Source organism: Lithobates pipiens, unplaced genomic scaffold, assembly GCF_037356315.1.
Source record: "Lithobates pipiens isolate NorthernLeopardFrog02 unplaced genomic scaffold, aLitPip1_a1.2 Scaffold_18, whole genome shotgun sequence".
NCBI classification, from domain to species: domain Eukaryota; kingdom Metazoa; phylum Chordata; class Amphibia; order Anura; family Ranidae; genus Lithobates; species Lithobates pipiens.
This window is the reverse complement of record NW_027507758.1, coordinates 54,031,294-54,052,029: the sequence shown is the minus strand read 5'-3', so window position 1 is coordinate 54,052,029 and position 20,736 is coordinate 54,031,294. Positions and strand designations below refer to the sequence as shown.

The 20,736-nt window shown below is 45.7% G+C and overlaps 1 protein-coding gene across 3 annotated transcripts in view; it reads left to right on the top strand.

Moving 5' to 3' along the window:
* The first annotated feature begins 1,112 nt into the window (after positions 1 to 1,112).
* Positions 1,113 to 20,736, top strand: part of TMEM229B (transmembrane protein 229B) — a 48,231-nt gene continuing 28,607 nt past the window's right edge. Inside the window, exons 1-2 of one of the 3 annotated variants that reach the window (XM_077485682.1) lie at positions 1,113 to 1,276; positions 1,560 to 1,664. The gene's annotated coding sequence lies outside the window, so the exon portion shown is untranslated. The remainder of the gene's footprint in view (positions 1,277 to 1,559; positions 1,665 to 20,736) is intronic. The other 2 variants (XM_077485679.1, XM_077485677.1) reach the window with 2 other exon arrangements.

Here is a 20,736-nt window from a genome sequence, read left to right as displayed (position 1 = left end):
TCACTGTGGAACGAATTATCTGAGTTTCCATTGACTCCTATGGGGAAACTCGCTTTGATATACGAGTGCTTTGGATTACAAGCATTCTTCAGGAACTATGCTCGTAATCCAAGGTACCACTGTATGCCCTGTACACACGGTCGGAAATTCCGACGGAAACGGTCCGATTGGATTATATTGTTGGAAAATCCGATCGTGTGTGGGCTCTATTGGACTTTCCGACAGAAAAAATTTGAGGAGGATCTCAAATTTTTCAACAACAAAATCCGATTGGACTTTTTCCGATTGTTTGTAGAGAATTCTGATCGGGCAAAGTGCCACGCATGCTCAGATCAAAGTACGAGAGCAAAGCTATTGGCTACTAGGCTGAACGTAGTCTCGTCGTAACGAACGAACGACACCACGTTCCGAACGATTGGATTTTCCGACAACTTTGTCCGACCGTGTGTATGCAACACCAGTTTCAGACAAAATCCGTCGGAAAAAATCCAACGGATTTTGTGGTCGGAATTTCTGACCATGTGTACAAGGGCTAAGTATACAGTGGTACCTTGGATTACATTACAACTTAATTATGTATTTTAAAGCATTCTTATAAACATTTTTTTCTAATATTGCAATGTGTTGGAGGCAACCACATAAGAGGCACAAGTAATATTTATCAATTGAGGATTGTGGATCTTATAGACCAGATACTTATTGTACATTTTTAGCAGTTTGTTCTGTCCCTGCAGAAGGGAGACATTGGAACCCCCGAAACATGTTGGCTTTTTGTCATGAAAACATTAAGGTTTAATAAAACTTGTGGACTATAAAACTGGCTTTGTGTATCCTCACAATATTTTAAGCGACGCCAGTGTCTAAAGGGCACCTACAGAAAAACGCTGGCTGGATTTCCACTTAGGCATGAGGTCACTATATCAATGGATCATCACATGACAAAGTACTCTGTCTGTAACTGAAACATTGATAAGCAGCAGATAGTGACTACCATACATTACACACCTGCTCAATGCTCTTACCTTTTTATGACGGTGAATGTTATTAGTGTATTAGTGACCTTTGTATGATTTGTGAACATCATGCAGAAATAGTTCCTTCCTTCGCTTTCACAACCCACTCAGTGCCGGCTCTTCAGCGGGGTATTGATCAATCCTGATCTGGGTTGAGTAAGCTCTTGAGTAAGAAAATATTAACTAGATCAAAAGCTCTAATACCCATATGCTCATGGAGAGAAAACAGAGACTCGGGCAGAACTTAGTTTGAGGAGACGCAGGTGAGGATAATTCATTTTCTTTTTCAAAAAGTATAAAATGATGAAGACATTGAGGCCAATTTACTATTCTATATACTATACTATACCAATTTACTATACTACTCCATCTACTACTACTACTACTATTACTACTAATATACTACTACGTCTACTACTAATAATAATATACTACTACTACATCTACTACTACTAATAATAATAATAATATACTACTACAATTACTAATATACTACTACTACTTCTACTACGAATAATAATAATATTCTACTACTCATTTTTTCAGGGAAGCCTATCCCGCACCCACCTAACAACTGTCCCCGAGCCACCCCCATCAAATCATTCTCTGCAGCTATTACCTTTTGTACCACCACCCCCCTCCCTTTAGAATGTAAGCTAAACGAGCAGAGCCCTCCTGTACCTGTTGTATTGAACTGTACTGTAATTGTGTTGTCCCCCCTATACATTGTAAAGCACTGCGTAAACTGTTGGTGCTATATAAATCGTGTATAATAATAATAATAATAATAATAATAATAATAATACTAATGTACTACTACTACTACTACTACAACTGATAATAATAATAATAATAATAATAATAATAATATTGATAATATTAATGAGAAGTAGAATATACTTTTATTATTATCATCATCATTAATATATTTTTAATAAATGAAAAAGTAGTTGTAGTATTATACAACATAACAAAGTAATAATAATAATAATAGTATATTATAATTAGTATTTATTAATATTGAATTCATAATAACATTAGCAATCTAGACATAGAAAAATCTGTATATTATTATTATCAATATATATGAATTAATATCTACTAATTATATTATATTACAATTATAATTATTTTTAGCAGTAGTAGTAGTAATATGCTACATACAGCAATTGTCAAATATGGTTTAAGGTAATTTAGAAAAGTTTTTGAAAAGTTTAGTTACTGAATAGTTTGAAATATTATAAGGAGAATCATTTCTTTTTTTAATCAGCACCATTGTTCAACACAGTATATTACACTTTCATTAAACCTGTAAGCTGAGTGTATTTTATTAGTTAATAATATTTTTATAAAAGAGCAATACAATTAAACTTTATTTCATGTAAATATCTCACGCACACACAAAAAAAAAAAAAAAAACTAGAGCAATAGGAGAAGGAGAATACATTTATATTGTATAATACCACCAGTACTACTACTACTACTACTAATGTACTACTACTACGTCTACTAATAATAATAATATACTACTACTAATACTACTACTAATATACTACTACTACTTCTACTACTACTACTACTAATAATAATATGCCACTACTAATGTACTACTACTACTAATATACTACTACTACAGCTGATAATAATAATAATAATAATAATAATAATAATAATAATAATAATGATAAAAATGAGAAGAAGAATATACATTTATTATTATCAACATTAATATATTTTTAATAAATGACTGCTAACCTTTTTATTAGTAGTACTATTTGTAGATTTATACTACATACAAAGTAATATAAATATAGTAGTTATAATTCGTATTTATTCATATTGAATTCATAATAATATTAGTAATTTAGACATAGAAAAAGCAGTATATTATTATTATCAATATATATGAATTAATATCTACTAATTATATTATATTACAATTATTTTTAGCAGCAGTAGTAGTAATATACTACATACAGTACAAAATAATAATAATACTTATATTGCATTATTGTTTTTTCTTATTATTGTTGTTGCTTTTATTATTATTAATAATAATAATAATAATAATAATAATAATACAATTTTATATGAAACCTACATCTTCAGTGTTGCATAAACTGCGGCATTCCATGTGATAACAAACAGAATACCATATGCAAAAATAGGAAACAGAAAAGTAGCCTGAAAAAAATAAAAATAAAAAATTGCAGCCATTGCATCTAAGGAGTGGCGAGCTGCAATATATTTATATTTTTCTTATGAGGTTTACGCTTTAAGGCCCCATTTACACTTGTGAATTGGTTGTAATAGATTACATTGGGGAGACCCAGTGGGAATTCCCCGTGATTAGCCAAAATGCATGAACATTTTATTACTTGTGCAATAGTCAGCTCTTCTGGAATTGGAAGCAGACCCGCTTTATGGGCAACTTCCCCGAGGTCATTGGTCCAGTTCTATGAGACGTAAGTTTCTAGTCCCAGGGATCTGCCCATTAGCCTGAGGGTGCTGGGTTTGGAAGGTCAGGAAAAGCATTCATTTATTATGTTGGTGGTTAAATGTCTACAAATGTTTAACAATTCATCAGACCTCCGATGACCCAGATGCACATTCATACAAGCTCATTATTTTCTCATAGAGCTAAAGTTCTCGCATGAAAATGTTGCAGGTCTTACAGAAAAGTCTGTATACTGGACATCAGAGATCTGAGGTCTGTTTAAAGTGGTTGTAAAGGCAGAAGGTTTTTTTTATCCTAATGCATTCTATGCATTAACATATAAAGGCTTCTGTGTGTAGCAGCCCCCCTCAGCCCCCTAATGCTGACTTGAGCCCCATCTCTATCCAGCGATGTTGCACGAGAGACCCAGGGCTCCCCACCTCAATGGCTGAGACAGCAGCGTGGTGCCTTTAGCTCCTGCTGCTGTCAATTAAAGTCAGTCGGGAGGAGAGAAAGGGGGCGAGACCAGGCCATGGCTCCGTGTCTGAATGGACACAGGGAGCTGCAGCTCTGGGGGCACTCATCAGTAGGGATGAGCTTCGTGTTCGAGTCGAACGTACGTTCGACTCGAACATTGGCCGTTCGGCCGTTCGGCCGTTCGGCGAATTCCGAACGTTTTGGCCGTTCGCGTCAAAATTCGAGTGACGCGCGCGCGGACCACAATGCACTGCGTTGGCGCAGTGCATTGCTGCCCGATGATTGGCCAAGCATGCACTGTGACCCCGCATGCTTGGCCAATCGCAGCGCCGGCAGCGAGGAGAGCCATGATTGGCCACAGGCATCCTGCCTGTGGCCAATCATAGCTCAGGCTGTGTAGTGCACGCCCCACACTATATAAGGCCGACTTTAAGGCGGCCTCCTGTAGTGTGTTACTTTGCATCTGAAGCAGTGGGTGTTCTGTGTACCTTCAACACAGTACACACCAATCGTTTTTGGCTGATTTCCTATCTTGCTGCTGTGTAGTGGTTGTTGTCTGTGCCCTGACTGCAGTATACACCACTATATTCACCTCACCTATATAGCTAGTGATCTAGCTTTAACCACTTAACAACTGCCCATTGCCGATTAACGGCTTCAGGGCGGTTGTTTAACTCAGAGAGGCCGTTAATTAACGGCCTCCCAGAATTCTGCTCTCGCGTGCCCCGAGGTGTGCACACTCGAGAGCATCCGTGACCGCCGGGTCCATAGGACCCGGCGCATCACGGTAAACGGCCGCTCATAGCGGCCGTTTACCACGTGATTGCTCCGTCAAATGACGGAGTGATCACTTGGAAACAAACCGGCGTCATGTTATGACGCCTGTTCCTACCTCCCCTTTCTGTACCGATCGGTACAGCGGAGGGGAAAGAGATCGGTGTCAGCAGCGATGTGGGCTGCATCTGCAGTGCCCACATCGCTGCTCACCGAATTTAACCCCTCAATTCCCTGCCAATACTCTGCAATACCAGTGCATACTCTGCAGTACCCTGCCATTACTCTGCAGTACCCCGCCATTACTCTGCAGTACCCCGCCATTACTCTGCAGTGCAGTACCCCGCCATTACTCTGCAGTGCAGTACCCTGCCATTACTCTGCAGTGCAGTACCCTGCCATTACTCTGTAGTACCCCGCCATTACTCTGCAGTGCAGTACCCCGCCATTACTCTGCAGTGCAGTACCCTGCCATTACTCTGCAGTGCAGTACCCCGCCATTACTCTGCAGTACCCCGCCATTACTCTGCAGTGCAGTACCCTGCCATTACTCTGCAGTGCAGTACCCCGCCATTACTCTGCAGTGCAGTACCCTGCCATTACTCTGCAGTGCAGTACCCTGCTATTACTCTGTAGTACCCCGCCAATACCCCGCCAATACTCTGTAATACCCTGCCATAAATTGCCATACCCAGCCATACTCAGAGATACCCAGCCATACTCGGTGATACCCTGAAATACCCAGCCATAGACGCCCCCCACCCCTCACCGCCCTCCGGTGCTTCTACCTACTCGCCAGTACGATCAAAGCCAGAATCTTTTTTTTATTTTTTATTTCAGGCTTCCCAGCCTAGAGGTGAGATGTGGGGTCATATTGACCCCCCAAATTTCACTGTAAAGAGGACCTGTCACCCCATATTCCTATTACAAGGGATGTTTACATTTCTTGTAATAGGAATAAAAGTGATCAAAAATATATTTTTGGGAAAAAAAATGTCAAACTAAAATAAATAAAGTAAAATGAACAATAAAAAAATAAAATAAAAATTAAAGCGCCCATGTCCCCATGTGCTCGCATGTGCCACACATGTGAGGTATCGCCGAGAATGTTAGAGCGAGAGCAATAATTCTAGTCCTAGACCTCCTCTGCAACTCAAAACATGTAACCAGTAAAAAAATATTTAAAGCGTCACCTATGGGGATTTTTTAAGTAGCGACGTTTGGCGCCATTCCACGGGCATGTGCAATTTTGAAGAGTGACATGTTTGATATCTATTTACTCAGCATAACTTCATCTTTCACTTTATGCAAACATTGGGCTAACAAGTGGTTAATAATAGAGCTTGCAGTCAGTAGTGTTAGGAGTGCGTGCTGTCTGCGTGCTCTGTACCCAGTACATACCGCTATAATATAGGGCAGGCCCCTACTTTCAAACATCCAATTTACAAACATCTCCTACTTGCAAACGCAAGGAGACAGCAGCAAGTGAGATGAAAAAAGATGGACGACAAAACAAATTATACAGGGGTGATAACCCTTCCCTATGTTTTCCAAAAAGCTTAAAGATATTTTTTTTGACTGGAGCTACACTTTAAAAATGTACCGGTTGAAAATGACAAACAGATTCAACTTAACACAACAAACCTACACAGTCCCTGTCTTGTTTGCACCGCCTGTATACTGCTGTTCTGAGTATATAGGGCCTGGGGGCCACACGCATTTCCTTTTTTTAATATGGGTACGGGGTTCCCCTTAATATGTGTACAAGACCCAAATAGGCTGGTAATGGGCAGGGAGGGCTACCCATGCCATGTTTCTCAATGATTTTCAACCATATTGCAGGAACCAGATATAACATTAAAACCGCAAGCAGTTTTAAATGGTGTTATTTCCGTTTAATGTCATTTTGTGCAGGGACTGTTCTAAACACGGGAAACACGTGGCACTTCACAGGCATACTACAGACACCCCGCAGGCACCATATTTAAAGGAATATTTCACTTTTTTTTTTTCACTTTAATCGTCATTAAAATCAGTGCTCCCGCCAAAACGGTAGTTTTTAAAACTTTTTTTTGCAGTGACCCATGTCCCCTGAGGCAGGAGGCAGGTCGCCAAACCCTTTTTAGGACACTATCTTGCATATTAGCCGTTAAAATGAGCACTTTCCAATTCGAACGTTCGAGTCCCATAGACTTCAATGGGGTTCTAACGTTCGTACCGAACGCGGGGGTCGTTCGCAAGTTCTGGTGCGAACCGAACCGGGGGGTGTTCGGCTCATCCCTACTCATCAGGAGGGATGGACCAGGAGCACTGAAGAGGGACCCAAGAAGTGGAGGATTGAGGCTGCTCTGTGCAAAGCCAACTGCATAGAGCAGGTAAGTATAACATGTTTGTTATTTTTATCTAAAAATAAAATTGACTTTAGGTGTATGTAAACCCTAATAATAAACGTTTCATATTTTGCCTTTTTTGGACTGTTAGATATACCTGTTGACCTGGGCAGAAATTTCATGAGCTGCTAGCTTCCTGTATCATCTACTGATGAGGACTACAGAACCACGTCCTACTTTATCATGGCAGAGGGAGGGAGGGGGCCTGTAGTCCTATCCTGTTTCTGTTGTCCTGATAAGAGTAGGGTGAGTGAGTGTTATCATGCTATATCAGGAAATTGGTGGTGTTACTGGTGGTATCTAGTGATGGCCGAACGGTTCGCCCGGCGGTCGTTTCGCGGCGAATTTCCGACATTCGCGGTCCGCACGTTCGAACGCCTTTTTCCGTCGTTCGCCGCGGCGGACTTACGTGTTTAATGTATACAAGAACTTTAACCTTTGGTGACACGTTTATCATGTGATACAGGACAGCCAATTGAGACATGACAGCACATGGACACTTGTACATTCCCCCTAACCTATAAATACACCCGATCCGGTGGCCATTTTACATTCTTTCTTCTGTTAAGATAGGGACAGGTTCCTGTGTGGAGTAGGGAGAGATAAACCACTAGCTATTTGGTACACAAAAGTTCTTTTCAGGACTGGTATAGGTGTTAGGTGTTGATAGGTTTGCTGTGCTGCTGATTCTTGCAGCAGCCTGAGTGTCTTTTGTTAGTTTAGAGAAAGGGAAAGGACGGTGTATGCTACAGGGACAGCCAGATTAGTCTTTCATCATCATCATCATCATCATCATCATTAGCTGTTACTATCAAGGTCCACAAAAGAGCTGTTCCAGTAACCACTAATCGTTCTCTTTTTTTGCCAATTTGTATAGGGACAGGAAGGAAGCAGTGTTGTCAGGCAGTGAGGGTAATTTTAAAGACTTGCTGTTATTATTAGTTCCACAAAGGTTCTTTTCAGGACTGGTATCAGTGGTACAGTAATAGGCTTGTACATGTATAATATTCTTTCTTCCAAATATAGAAAGGATATTATACTTGACTGCTGCCCTTCTGCTGCAGTCTGCTAAACATTCACAACTCACTTGTTCCACAAAAGTTCTTATAAGGACTGGTAACTTGGTATAGGGTGCTACGGTACATAGGCTTGAGTGCGGTACAGTCTGCTGTTCTGTAAGGACCGCTATCGGTCCACAATAGATAGGGTTGACGTGCACCACTGCTGACCGCTGCCCTATACTGCAGCAGTCCTTCAGCGGTATAGGGACTGACGTACAGTCTGCTAATCACTAACACACAACCTGCTTGTTCCACAAAAGTTCTTATAAGGACTGGTAACTTGGTATAGGGTGCTACGGTACATAGGCTTGAGTGCGGTACAGTCTGCTGTTCTGTAAGGACCGCTATCGGTCCACAATAGATAGGGTTGACGTGCACCACTGCTGACCGCTGCCCTATACTGCAGCAGTCCTTCAGCGGTATAGGGACTGACGTACAGTCTGCTAAACACTAATACATAACCTGCTTGGTCCACAAAAGTTCTTATAAGGACTGGTAACTTGGTATAGGGTGCTACGGTACATAGGCTTGAGTGCGGTACAGTCTGCTGTTCTGTAAGGACCGCTATCGGTCCACAATAGATAGGGTTGACGTGCACCACTGCTGACCGCTCACCTATACTGCAGCAGTCCTTCAGCGGTATAGGGACTGACGTACAGTCTGCTAAACACTAATACACAACCTGCTTGGTCCACAAAAGTTCTTATAAGGACTGGTAACTTGGTATAGGGTGCTACGGTACATAGGCTTGAGTGCGGTACAGTCTGCTGTTCTGTAAGGACCGCTATCGGTCCACAATAGATAGGGTTGACGTGCACCACTGCTGACCGCTCACCTATACTGCAGCAGTCCTTCAGCGGTATAGGGACTGACGTACAGTCTGCTAAACACTAATACACAACCTGCTTGGTCCACAAAAGTTCTTATAAGGACTGGTAACTTGGTATAGGGTGCTACGGTACATAGGCTTGAGTGCGGTACAGTCTGCTGTTCTGTAAGGACCGCTATCGGTCCACAATAGATAGGGTTGACGTGCACCACTGCTGACCGCTGCCCTATACTGCAGCAGTCCTTCAGCGGTATAGGGACTGACGTACAGTCTGCTAATCACTAACACACAACCTGCTTGTTCCACAAAAGTTCTTATAAGGACTGGTAACTTGGTATAGGGTGCTACGGTACATAGGCTTGAGTGCGGTACAGTCTGCTGTTCTGTAAGGACCGCTATCGGTCCACAATAGATAGGGTTGACGTGCACCACTGCTGACCGCTGCCCTATACTGCAGCAGTCCTTCAGCGGTATAGGGACTGACGTACAGTCTGCTAATCACTAACACACAACCTGCTTGTTCCACAAAAGTTCTTATAAGGACTGGTAACTTGGTATAGGGTGCTACGGTACATAGGCTTGAGTGCGGTACAGTCTGCTGTTCTGTAAGGACCGCTATCGGTCCACAATAGATAGGGTTGACGTGCACCACTGCTGACCGCTGCCCTATACTGCAGCAGTCCTTCAGCGGTATAGGGACTGACGTACAGTCTGCTAAACACTAATACATAACCTGCTTGGTCCACAAAAGTTCTTATAAGGACTGGTAACTTGGTATAGGGTGCTACGGTACATAGGCTTGAGTGCGGTACAGTCTGCTGTTCTGTAAGGACCGCTATCGGTCCACAATAGATAGGGTTGACGTGCACCACTGCTGACCGCTCACCTATACTGCAGCAGTCCTTCAGCGGTATAGGGACTGACGTACAGTCTGCTAAACACTAATACACAACCTGCTTGGTCCACAAAAGTTCTTATAAGGACTGGTAACTTGGTATAGGGTGCTACGGTACATAGGCTTGAGTGCGGTACAGTCTGCTGTTCTGTAAGGACCGCTATCGGTCCACAATAGATAGGGTTGACGTGCACCACTGCTGACCGCTCACCTATACTGCAGCAGTCCTTCAGCGGTATAGGGACTGACGTACAGTCTGCTAAACACTAATACACAACCTGCTTGGTCCACAAAAGTTCTTATAAGGACTGGTAACTTGGTATAGGGTGCTACGGTACATAGGCTTGAGTGCGGTACAGTCTGCTGTTCTGTAAGGACCGCTATCGGTCCACAATAGATAGGGTTGACGTGCACCACTGCTGACCGCTGCCCTATACTGCAGCAGTCCTTCAGCGGTATAGGGACTGACGTACAGTCTGCTAATCACTAACACACAACCTGCTTGTTCCACAAAAGTTCTTATAAGGACTGGTAACTTGGTATAGGGTGCTACGGTACATAGGCTTGAGTGCGGTACAGTCTGCTGTTCTGTAAGGACCGCTATCGGTCCACAATAGATAGGGTTGACGTGCACCACTGCTGACCGCTGCCCTATACTGCAGCAGTCCTTCAGCGGTATAGGGACTGACGTACAGTCTGCTAATCACTAACACACAACCTGCTTGTTCCACAAAAGTTCTTATAAGGACTGGTAACTTGGTATAGGGTGCTACGGTACATAGGCTTGAGTGCGGTACAGTCTGCTGTTCTGTAAGGACCGCTATCGGTCCACAATAGATAGGGTTGACGTGCACCACTGCTGACCGCTGCCCTATACTGCAGCAGTCCTTCAGCGGTATAGGGACTGACGTACAGTCTGCTAAACACTAATACACAACCTGCTTGGTCCACAAAAGTTCTTATAAGGACTGGTAACTTGGTATAGGGTGCTACGGTACATAGGCTTGAGTGCGGTACAGTCTGCTGTTCTGTAAGGACCGCTATCGGTCCACAATAGATAGGGTTGACGTGCACCACTGCTGACCGCTGCCCTATACTGCAGCAGTCCTTCAGCGGTATAGGGACTGACGTACAGTCTGCTAATCACTAACACACAACCTGCTTGTTCCACAAAAGTTCTTATAAGGACTGGTAACTTGGTATAGGGTGCTACGGTACATAGGCTTGAGTGCGGTACAGTCTGCTGTTCTGTAAGGACCGCTATCGGTCCACAATAGATAGGGTTGACGTGCACCACTGCTGACCGCTGCCCTATACTGCAGCAGTCCTTCAGCGGTATAGGGACTGACGTACAGTCTGCTAATCACTAACACACAACCTGCTTGTTCCACAAAAGTTCTTATAAGGACTGGTAACTTGGTATAGGGTGCTACGGTACATAGGCTTGAGTGCGGTACAGTCTGCTGTTCTGTAAGGACCGCTATCGGTCCACAATAGATAGGGTTGACGTGCACCACTGCTGACCGCTGCCCTATACTGCAGCAGTCCTTCAGCGGTATAGGGACTGACGTACAGTCTGCTAAACACTAATACACAACCTGCTTGGTCCACAAAAGTTCTTATAAGGACTGGTAACTTGGTATAGGGTGCTACGGTACATAGGCTTGAGTGCGGTACAGTCTGCTGTTCTGTAAGGACCGCTATCGGTCCACAATAGATAGGGTTGACGTGCACCACTGCTGACCGCTCACCTATACTGCAGCAGTCCTTCAGCGGTATAGGGACTGACGTACAGTCTGCTAATCACTAACACACAACCTGCTTGTTCCACAAAAGTTCTTATAAGGACTGGTAACTTGGTATAGGGTGCTACGGTACATAGGCTTGAGTGCGGTACAGTCTGCTGTTCTGTAAGGACCGCTATCGGTCCACAATAGATAGGGTTGACGTGCACCACTGCTGACCGCTGCCCTATACTGCAGCAGTCCTTCAGCGGTATAGGGACTGACGTACAGTCTGCTAATCACTAACACACAACCTGCTTGTTCCACAAAAGTTCTTATAAGGACTGGTAACTTGGTATAGGGTGCTACGGTACATAGGCTTGAGTGCGGTACAGTCTGCTGTTCTGTAAGGACCGCTATCGGTCCACAATAGATAGGGTTGACGTGCACCACTGCTGACCGCTGCCCTATACTGCAGCAGTCCTTCAGCGGTATAGGGACTGACGTACAGTCTGCTAAACACTAATACACAACCTGCTTGGTCCACAAAAGTTCTTATAAGGACTGGTAACTTGGTATAGGGTGCTACGGTACATAGGCTTGAGTGCGGTACAGTCTGCTGTTCTGTAAGGACCGCTATCGGTCCACAATAGATAGGGTTGACGTGCACCACTGCTGACCGCTCACCTATACTGCAGCAGTCCTTCAGCGGTATAGGGACTGACGTACAGTCTGCTAATCACTAACACACAACCTGCTTGTTCCACAAAAGTTCTTATAAGGACTGGTAACTTGGTATAGGGTGCTACGGTACATAGGCTTGAGTGCGGTACAGTCTGCTGTTCTGTAAGGACCGCTATCGGTCCACAATAGATAGGGTTGACGTGCACCACTGCTGACCGCTGCCCTATACTGCAGCAGTCCTTCAGCGGTATAGGGACTGACGTACAGTCTGCTAAACACTAATACACAACCTGCTTGGTCCACAAAAGTTCTTATAAGGACTGGTAACTTGGTATAGGGTGCTACGGTACATAGGCTTGAGTGCGGTACAGTCTGCTGTTCTGTAAGGACCGCTATAGGTCCACAATAGATAGGGTTGACGTGCACCACTGCTGACCGCTCACCTATACTGCAGCAGTCCTTCAGCGGTATAGGGACTAAGAGTTTTGTCACAGGGTCATTTAAAAAATGACATGCAGAGGAAGAGGCAGGCCCTTCCGCAGGGGTGGTAGGGGTAGGGCAGGAGCAACAGGCTTGAGCCAAAGTGGGAAGTTGCAGAAGGTGCGTTCAATTACTTTAAAGGATGCACCAGACTTGGTTGAGTGGCTCGCTCAGCCTTACTCTTCTGCACCCTCCTCATCCTCTCGATCTGCACCCTCTTCTTCACTCTCTGCTATGTGCACCCCCAAAGACACTACCACCAACAACACGACCACCACCACCACCACCACATACCTTCCGCTTGAGTCACTGGAATTATTTTCCGATCCATATCAAGAGGACATTTCTGATGCGCAGCCACTCTTGGTATTGGATCAGGAAGAGGAGGTAGCAACAAGCGCTACTCAGCAGTCTGACGCCAGTACCCAGATCAGCCCAAGGAGGAGGTTGGTCCCCGGTGTTGCTGCCTACTCCGAGATCTCTACTTATAGCGGTGGGGAAGGTGACGTTGATGATGACGTGTCTAGTGATGTCACGTGGGTGCCCACAAGAGAGGAAGAGGAGGGGAGTTCAGAGGGAGATATGGACCAGCAGATAGGGAGGAGAAGCAGCAATGACTTACATTGCACAGCAGGGACAAAGCAGACTGCAAATGTATCAGGAGCGAGTCATCGACCATGTACGGTCACATCTGGCGCTCCCAGGACACCGGCACATGGCTCCGCAGTGTGGGCTTTTTTTAACGTGTCCGCTGCTGACAATAGCGTTGCCATCTGCAATCTTTGCAGTCAACGCGTTAGTCGCGGTAAGCCCAATACTCACCTAGGGACGACCGCCTTAAGAAGGCACATGAGCAGCCATCACCGAGCCCAGTGGGAGCAACGGAACACACAAAGCCACACTGCAGGCTCTCACCGTCCAGCCTCGTCTTCTACTTCTCCTTCTCCTCTCTCCTCACAATTGTCCTCCACTCCACCTTCCATCACGCCAAGCTCACATTTTTCTGCAAAAAGGCAGGCTTCCGTGGGCCTAATGTTTGAGCGTAAAAAAATGATGATGCCGGATAACCCTCTTGCCCAACGGTTGGCGGCTGGCTTGTCAGAACTCATAGCCCGCCAACTACTGCCATATAAACTGGTGGACTCGGAGGCCTTTCGCAAATTTGTGGCCATTGGAACACCACAATGGAAGGTCCCAGGAAGGAAGTATTTCTCAGAGAAGGGCATCCCAGAGCTATATGGCCATGTTCAGCGGCAAGTGAATGTATCTCTGGCACACAGTGTCGGTGCCAAGATACATCTGACCACAGACACGTGGTCTAGCAAACACGGGCAGGGAAGGTATATCAGTTTTACTGCCCACTGGGTGAACCTTCTGACGGCCGTCAAGCATGTAACCCGTGGCACCCGTGTAGATTTGGTTTTACCGCCACGGATTGCATGCAGGCCTGACTCTTCTTCTCCTCCTCCTACTCCATCCTCCTCCCTCTCCTCCTCAGCTGCCTCCTCCTTTTCCGCTGCTAGCGTCTCTTCCACTGCACCGCCCAAGCTCCCCAGAACCTATTCCACATGCCAGGTGAGACGTTGCCATGCCGTGCTGCGTCTGTTGTGCCTGGAAGCAAAGAGCCACACTGGCCCGGCACTCCTTTCAGCTTTGCGTTCACAGGCAGATGAGTGGCTAACACCGCTCAATTTGACAGTTGGTAAAGTGGTGTGTGACAACGGTGCCAATCTGCTTAGCGCATTGAAACAGGGCAAAATCACGCACGTGCCGTGCATGGCACACGTCTTAAACTTGGTCGTGCAGCGATTCCTTGTCAAATACCCTGGGGTCCAGGACATCTTGCGGCAGGCAAGGAAAATCTCGGCCCATTTCAGAAGATCTTACACGGCCATGGCTCGCCTTGCTGACATTCAGCGGCGACACCATCTGCCGGTCAGACGTCTTATTTGCGATTGCCCGACGCGATGGAACTCAACCTTCTATATGCTTGATAGGCTGCTCCAGCAGAAACGTGCAGTTAACGTCTACCTGTATGAACTCTGCGAAAGAAACGGTTCTGGGGAGCTGGGTTTTTTTTCACCGCGCCAGTGGCTGCTCATGCGCGACACATGCAGACTTCTGCGGCCATTTGAGGAGATCACCAAACTGGTCAGTCGCAGCCATGGCGCCATCAGTGACATGGTACCTTATGCCTTCTTTCTGGAGCGTGCATTGCGTCGTGTCATTGATCAGGCTGTGGAGGAGCAGGAGCGGGAAGATGAGGAAGTCGCAATGCTGGATGAATTCCCAGGGGGGGCTACTCTATCTGAGACAAGTCAACAACAGGAGTCTGATGAGGAGTCAGAGGAGGATGGTGCCGGGGCGGATGAGCAGGAGCAAGAAGAGCATGCTTTAAACCTTTCTGGGATCCCTGTTGTGCGAGGATGGGGAGAGGAGAATGAAGAGGACGACATTATCCTGGATGATGAGCAGGAGCCAGGCCACCACACCGCTTCCACTTTAGTGCAAATGGGGGCCTTCATGCTCCAGTGTTTTAATAGGGACCCCCGTATAAAAAGCATGAGGGTCAAGGACCAGTACTGGGTGGCAACGTACTTAGACCCCCGGTACAAACACAAAATGGCGGAAATGTTACCGCCGTCGCAGAGGGCTGTCAGAATGCAGCACTTCCAGGCCTTGCTTCGAGAAATGCTGCATTCTGCTTTTGCGTGCGCTGGCAGAGGAGCAATTCCCACTCCCAGAGAAGGATTTGCGGGTACCAATCCAACAGCGCCTGCAAGAAGAGGCCGGTTTGAAGATGTGTTGGTGACTTCGGATATGAGGTCATTCTTTCAGCCGACCCATCGACAGGTGTCATCCGGATCCAGCATCAGGGAACGCCTAGACCGTCAGGTGTCCGACTACATTGGGTTAACGGCCGATGTGGACGCTCTGAGGAGTGATGAACCCCTAGACTACTGGGTGGGCAGGCTTGACCTCTGGCCAGAGCTTGCCCAATTTGCAATCGAACTGTTGGCTTGCCCCTCATCCAGTGTCCTGTCCGAAAGGACGTTCAGCGCAGCAGGGGGGATTGTGACCGATAAGCGTACTCGCCTAGCTCACCACAGTGTTAACTACCTCACATTTCTAAAAATGAATGAGGCATGGATCTCGGAGGAATTCAACACATGTGACCAGTAGACCATGTATATGTCTATAAACTATTTTTTTAATCAAGCACACAGACCTTCTTAATTCATTTGGCTCACTTCCTTGACCCAAAAAAGCACACCGTACTATATGCCCCTACCCTCCTCTTTGAAGAGGTTGAGCGGTGTCATATTTCTACTGGGGCTGCTTATGATATCCCTGTGCTGTGCTGACTTCCTCCTGGGGGTTCTTATTATGAAGGGATCACACTATCCCTGTGCTGTGCTGACTTCCTCCTGGGGGTTCTTATTATGAGGGGATCACACCATCCCTGTGCTGTGCTGACTTCCTCCTGGGGCTGCTTACGGTGCTGCTGTCAGTGCTGTATGTCACGGTGCTGCTGTCAGCGCTGTATGTCACGGTGCTGCTGTCAGCGCTGTATGTCACGGTGCTGCTGTCAGCGCTGTATGTCACGGTGCTGCTGTCAGCGCTGTATGTCACGGTGCTGCTGTCAGCGCTGTATGTCACGGTGCTGCTGTCAGCGCTGTATGTCACGGTGCTGCTGTCAGCGCTGTATGTCACGGTGCTGCTGTCAGTGCTCTGTATTACGGTGCTGCTGTCAGATGCCTCTATCACGGTGCATGTGTCATTCCGGTATGTCACGCTGCTGGTGATCATCTCCTGCACCCTCTTCTTTGCCTACCCTGGTCCCTGACCTTCCCTCTCCTCCATTGCCTTCATTAGCTCCATAGTCCTGAATTGTTAGAACAATTTCCCAAATAAAATAAAAATGCTTGTAGTTATCGATCCCAAATTCACCTCATACATGTATTATGTCATTGTCCAGATGGTGGGACTACGTTTTACCCCCTAATAATTACCACGTGGCCGCAAATTCGACATGAAGGTTTGCAAAGTTCGCCTCCCATTGAAGTCAATGGGGCCCGCGGCGAACGGTCGGTTTCGCGAACGTTTGGGTCCGTTCGCATTTCGCGTTCGCGAAACGTCCCGTCGGAAGTTCGTCCATCACTAGTGGTATCACCAGGTAAAAATAAAGGAAAAAAGTGTGAAAAAAGAAAACAAATTCAGTCACCACATCCAAGGACTGGTAAACTGCCAAATATAAAATAATTGTTTTGGGTTAAGTTAACCACTTGCCTACTGGGCACTTAAACACCCTTCCTGCCCAGACCAATTTTCAGCTTTCGGTGCTCTCACAATTTGAATGACAATTACTGTACACAAATGAATTTTTTGTCCTTTTTTTCCTACAAATAGAGCTTTCTTTAGGTGGTATTTGATCACCTCTGGGGTTTTTATTTTTTGCGCTATAAATGAAAAAAGACCAAAAATTTTGAAAAAAAAAGCATATTTCTTTGTTTCTGTGACAAAATTATGCAAATTATAAATTTTTCTTCATAAATTTTGGCGACAATTTATACTGCTACATATCTTTGGTAAAAATAACCCAAATTAGTGGATATTATTTGGCCTTTGTGAAAGTTAGAGAGTCTACAAGCTGTGGTGGGAATCGCACAAAATTGATCACATCTGATGTACTGGTGGCCTATCTCACTTCTTGTGACCCGAACAAGTCAGGAAAGTACAAATACCCCCCAAATGACCCCTTTTTGGAAAGTAGACATTCCAAGGTATTTAGTAAGAGGCATGGTGAGGTTTTTGATGTTGTAATTTTTTCCCACAATTCTTTACAAAATTAAGATTTATTTTTTTCCACAAAATAGTAATTGTAATAGGTTATTTCTCTCACATGGCATGTGTATACCACAAATGACATCCCCAAAAAAATTCTGCTACTCCTCCTGAGTATTACAATACCACATGTGTGGGACTTTTTCACAGCCTGGCCACATAGAGAAGCCCAACATGCAGGGAGCGCCGTTACATGTTCTAGGAGCATAAATTACACATCTAACTTGTTGACTACCTATTACACTTTTGAAGGCCCTGGAGCACCAGGACAATGGCACGTGACACTGATGACAGATGGCACTGATACGTGGCACTGATGACACTTATACGTGGCACTGATGACATGTGGCACTGATGATAGATGGCACTAATATGTGCCACTGATGGCAGATGGCACTTATACGTGGCACTGATGACACGTGGTACTAATACGTGGCACTGATGACAGATGGCACTAATATGTGGCACTGATGACAGATGGCACTAATACGTGGCACTAATACGTGGCACCGATGACAGATGGCACTAATACGTGGCACTGATGATGCGTGACATTGATGACAGATGGCACTGATAAGTGGCACTGATGACACGTGACACTGACAACAGATGTCACGTGACACTGACAGGTGACACTGATGACAAATGGCACTGATACGTGGGACTGATGACAGATGGCACTAATATGTGGCACTGATGACAGATGGCACTATGTGGCACTGATGACACGTGGCACTGATGACAGATGGCACTTATACATGGCACTTATTACAGATGGCACTGGGGACAAATGGAACTGACAACAGGTGGCCCTGGGGACAGATAGCACTAACAGGTGGCACTGGGGACAGATAGCACTAACAGGTGGCACTGGGGGCAGGTGGCACTGGGGAGGATGGCACTGGGGAGGATGGCACTGGGCGAGGATGGCACTGGGCAAGGATGGCACTGGGGAGGATGGCACTGGGGCGGATGGCACTGGGCGAGGATGGCACTGGGGCGGATGGCACTGAGGGAGGATGGCACTGGGGCGAATGGCACTGGGGGAGGTTGGCACTGGGGCGGATGGCACTTTTTTTTTTCCTTTTTTTTTTTTACTTACGGCCGCTGCAGCCGTTGATCTCTCCCTTCTCACACGCTGTCTATAGCTGTCTTTCGGCTATAGGGCGGGCACGAATCGGTTAAACTACAGAGAAGTATTGTTAATATACTTAAATACAAGTGCTGAATCAACAATATATGAATGAGTCAATGTTTTGCCTGACTGTCCAGCCGGAAAATGGCACTATAGACGGATAGAGCAAGAGATACACTCACCAGCCACATTATTAGGTTCACCTGTCCAATTGCTTTAGTAACACGAATTTCTAATCAGCCAATCACATGGCAGCAACTCAAAGCATTTAGGTATCTAGTTGTAGTGAAGACGACTTGTCGAAGTTCAAACCGAGCATCGGAATGGGGAAGAAAGGGAATTTAAGTGACTTTGGTTGTTGGTGCCAGGCGGGCAGTATTTCCAAAACTGATGATCTACTGCAGGGCTAAAACATTTCAAGTACTGAGCTACTATCCAGGCCTCAAGGGTTACTCGCCACCAGTTGCCCCGCCCAACCCCTACCCTGCTCCTCCCCTAATTCCGCCCCTTATCACGACCCCCTAAATTATCTCATGAAATTACACTTAAATGTTTTATGCAGAATTAAGTTCTAGAAATAAATATTAACAACAACTTTATCCAAGCCAAATAATGCAGCCGGCCGGTGTCCACCAATGCAGCCTGCCCGTGTCCACCAATGCAGCCGTGCCCATCAATGCAGCCCATGTCCACCAATGCATCCCGTGCCCACCAATGCAGCCCATGCCCACCAATTCAGCCCATGTACACCAATGCAGACCATGTCCACCAATGCAGCCCCTGTACACCAATCCCGCCCGTGCCCACCAATGCAGCCCATGTCTACCAATGCAGCCTAAGTTCACCAATTTAGCCTGTGTCCACCAATGCTGCCTGTGCCCACCAATGCAGCCTGTGTCCACCAATTGCGAAAGGGAAGAGAGGAGAGGAATTGCCGGCTGGATGATTGCCCTGGAGTGCAGGGAACATCACAGCTTTCATTTCAATTGCTGTATTTTCCTGCAGCTTGCCGTCACATACAGCCCTGCCCCCTGGCCAGGGAACTTTGATACACGTCACCCACCCCAGGATTGGATGGGTGATCTGTCTATCAAAGTCCCCGGACAAAGAGGAGGGGCTGTTTGTGACGGCAAGCGGCAGGTAACACACAGAAATTGAAATGAAAGCTGTGATGTTCCCTGTGTTCTGATCGTGTGGCCGGCGGCTCTCCTCTCTCTTCCCCTCCACAATTGCTGGGAGAACGGCTCCCCACCTGCCAGTAGTGCTTGCCCTCCGGTCCCAGGCAGCCCTTCCTCACTGGCATTTTCATGCACAATCATCTCTAGGGTTTACAGAGAATGGTCAGAAAAAGAGAAAATATCCAGTTGTGTGGATGGAAATGCCTTGTTGATGTCAGAGGTCAGAAGAGAATGGGCAAACTGGTTTGAGATGATAGAAAGGCAACAGTAACTCAAATAACCACTCGTTACAATCAAGGTATGCAGAATACCATCTTTGAATGCACAACACATTGGACCTTGAAGCAGATGGGCTACTGCAGCAAAATACCACACCGGGTGTCACTCCTGTCAACTAAGAACAAGAAACTTAAGCCTCATACACACAATCCGATTGTTGGCCACAGACTTTTGTCTGAAGGGTGTGTGCCAGGAACTTGTCTTGCATACAAATGGTCCACAATTATCGGCCAACAAACACAAACTTAGTGATATACTAGATGTACTACGAGACTACAAAGAGGAAGTTAATTTCTCAAGCGCCACCCTTTGGGCTCCTTCTGCTAATTTCATGTTAGCAGAATTTTGGTGAGTGTTGATTCGCGCTTTTCAGTTTGTGCTATTCAGTTAGTTTCTGAACGGCCGATGTTCAACCAGCCATGTTGCAGAATTGGAGGAGAGAACGTGCTATTATTGGGCTTGGATTTATTGCTTTGACCAAAGTACAGTCCAGGAACAGGAGGAGGAGTAGTTCTTGGGCAAAATATTGGTGTCT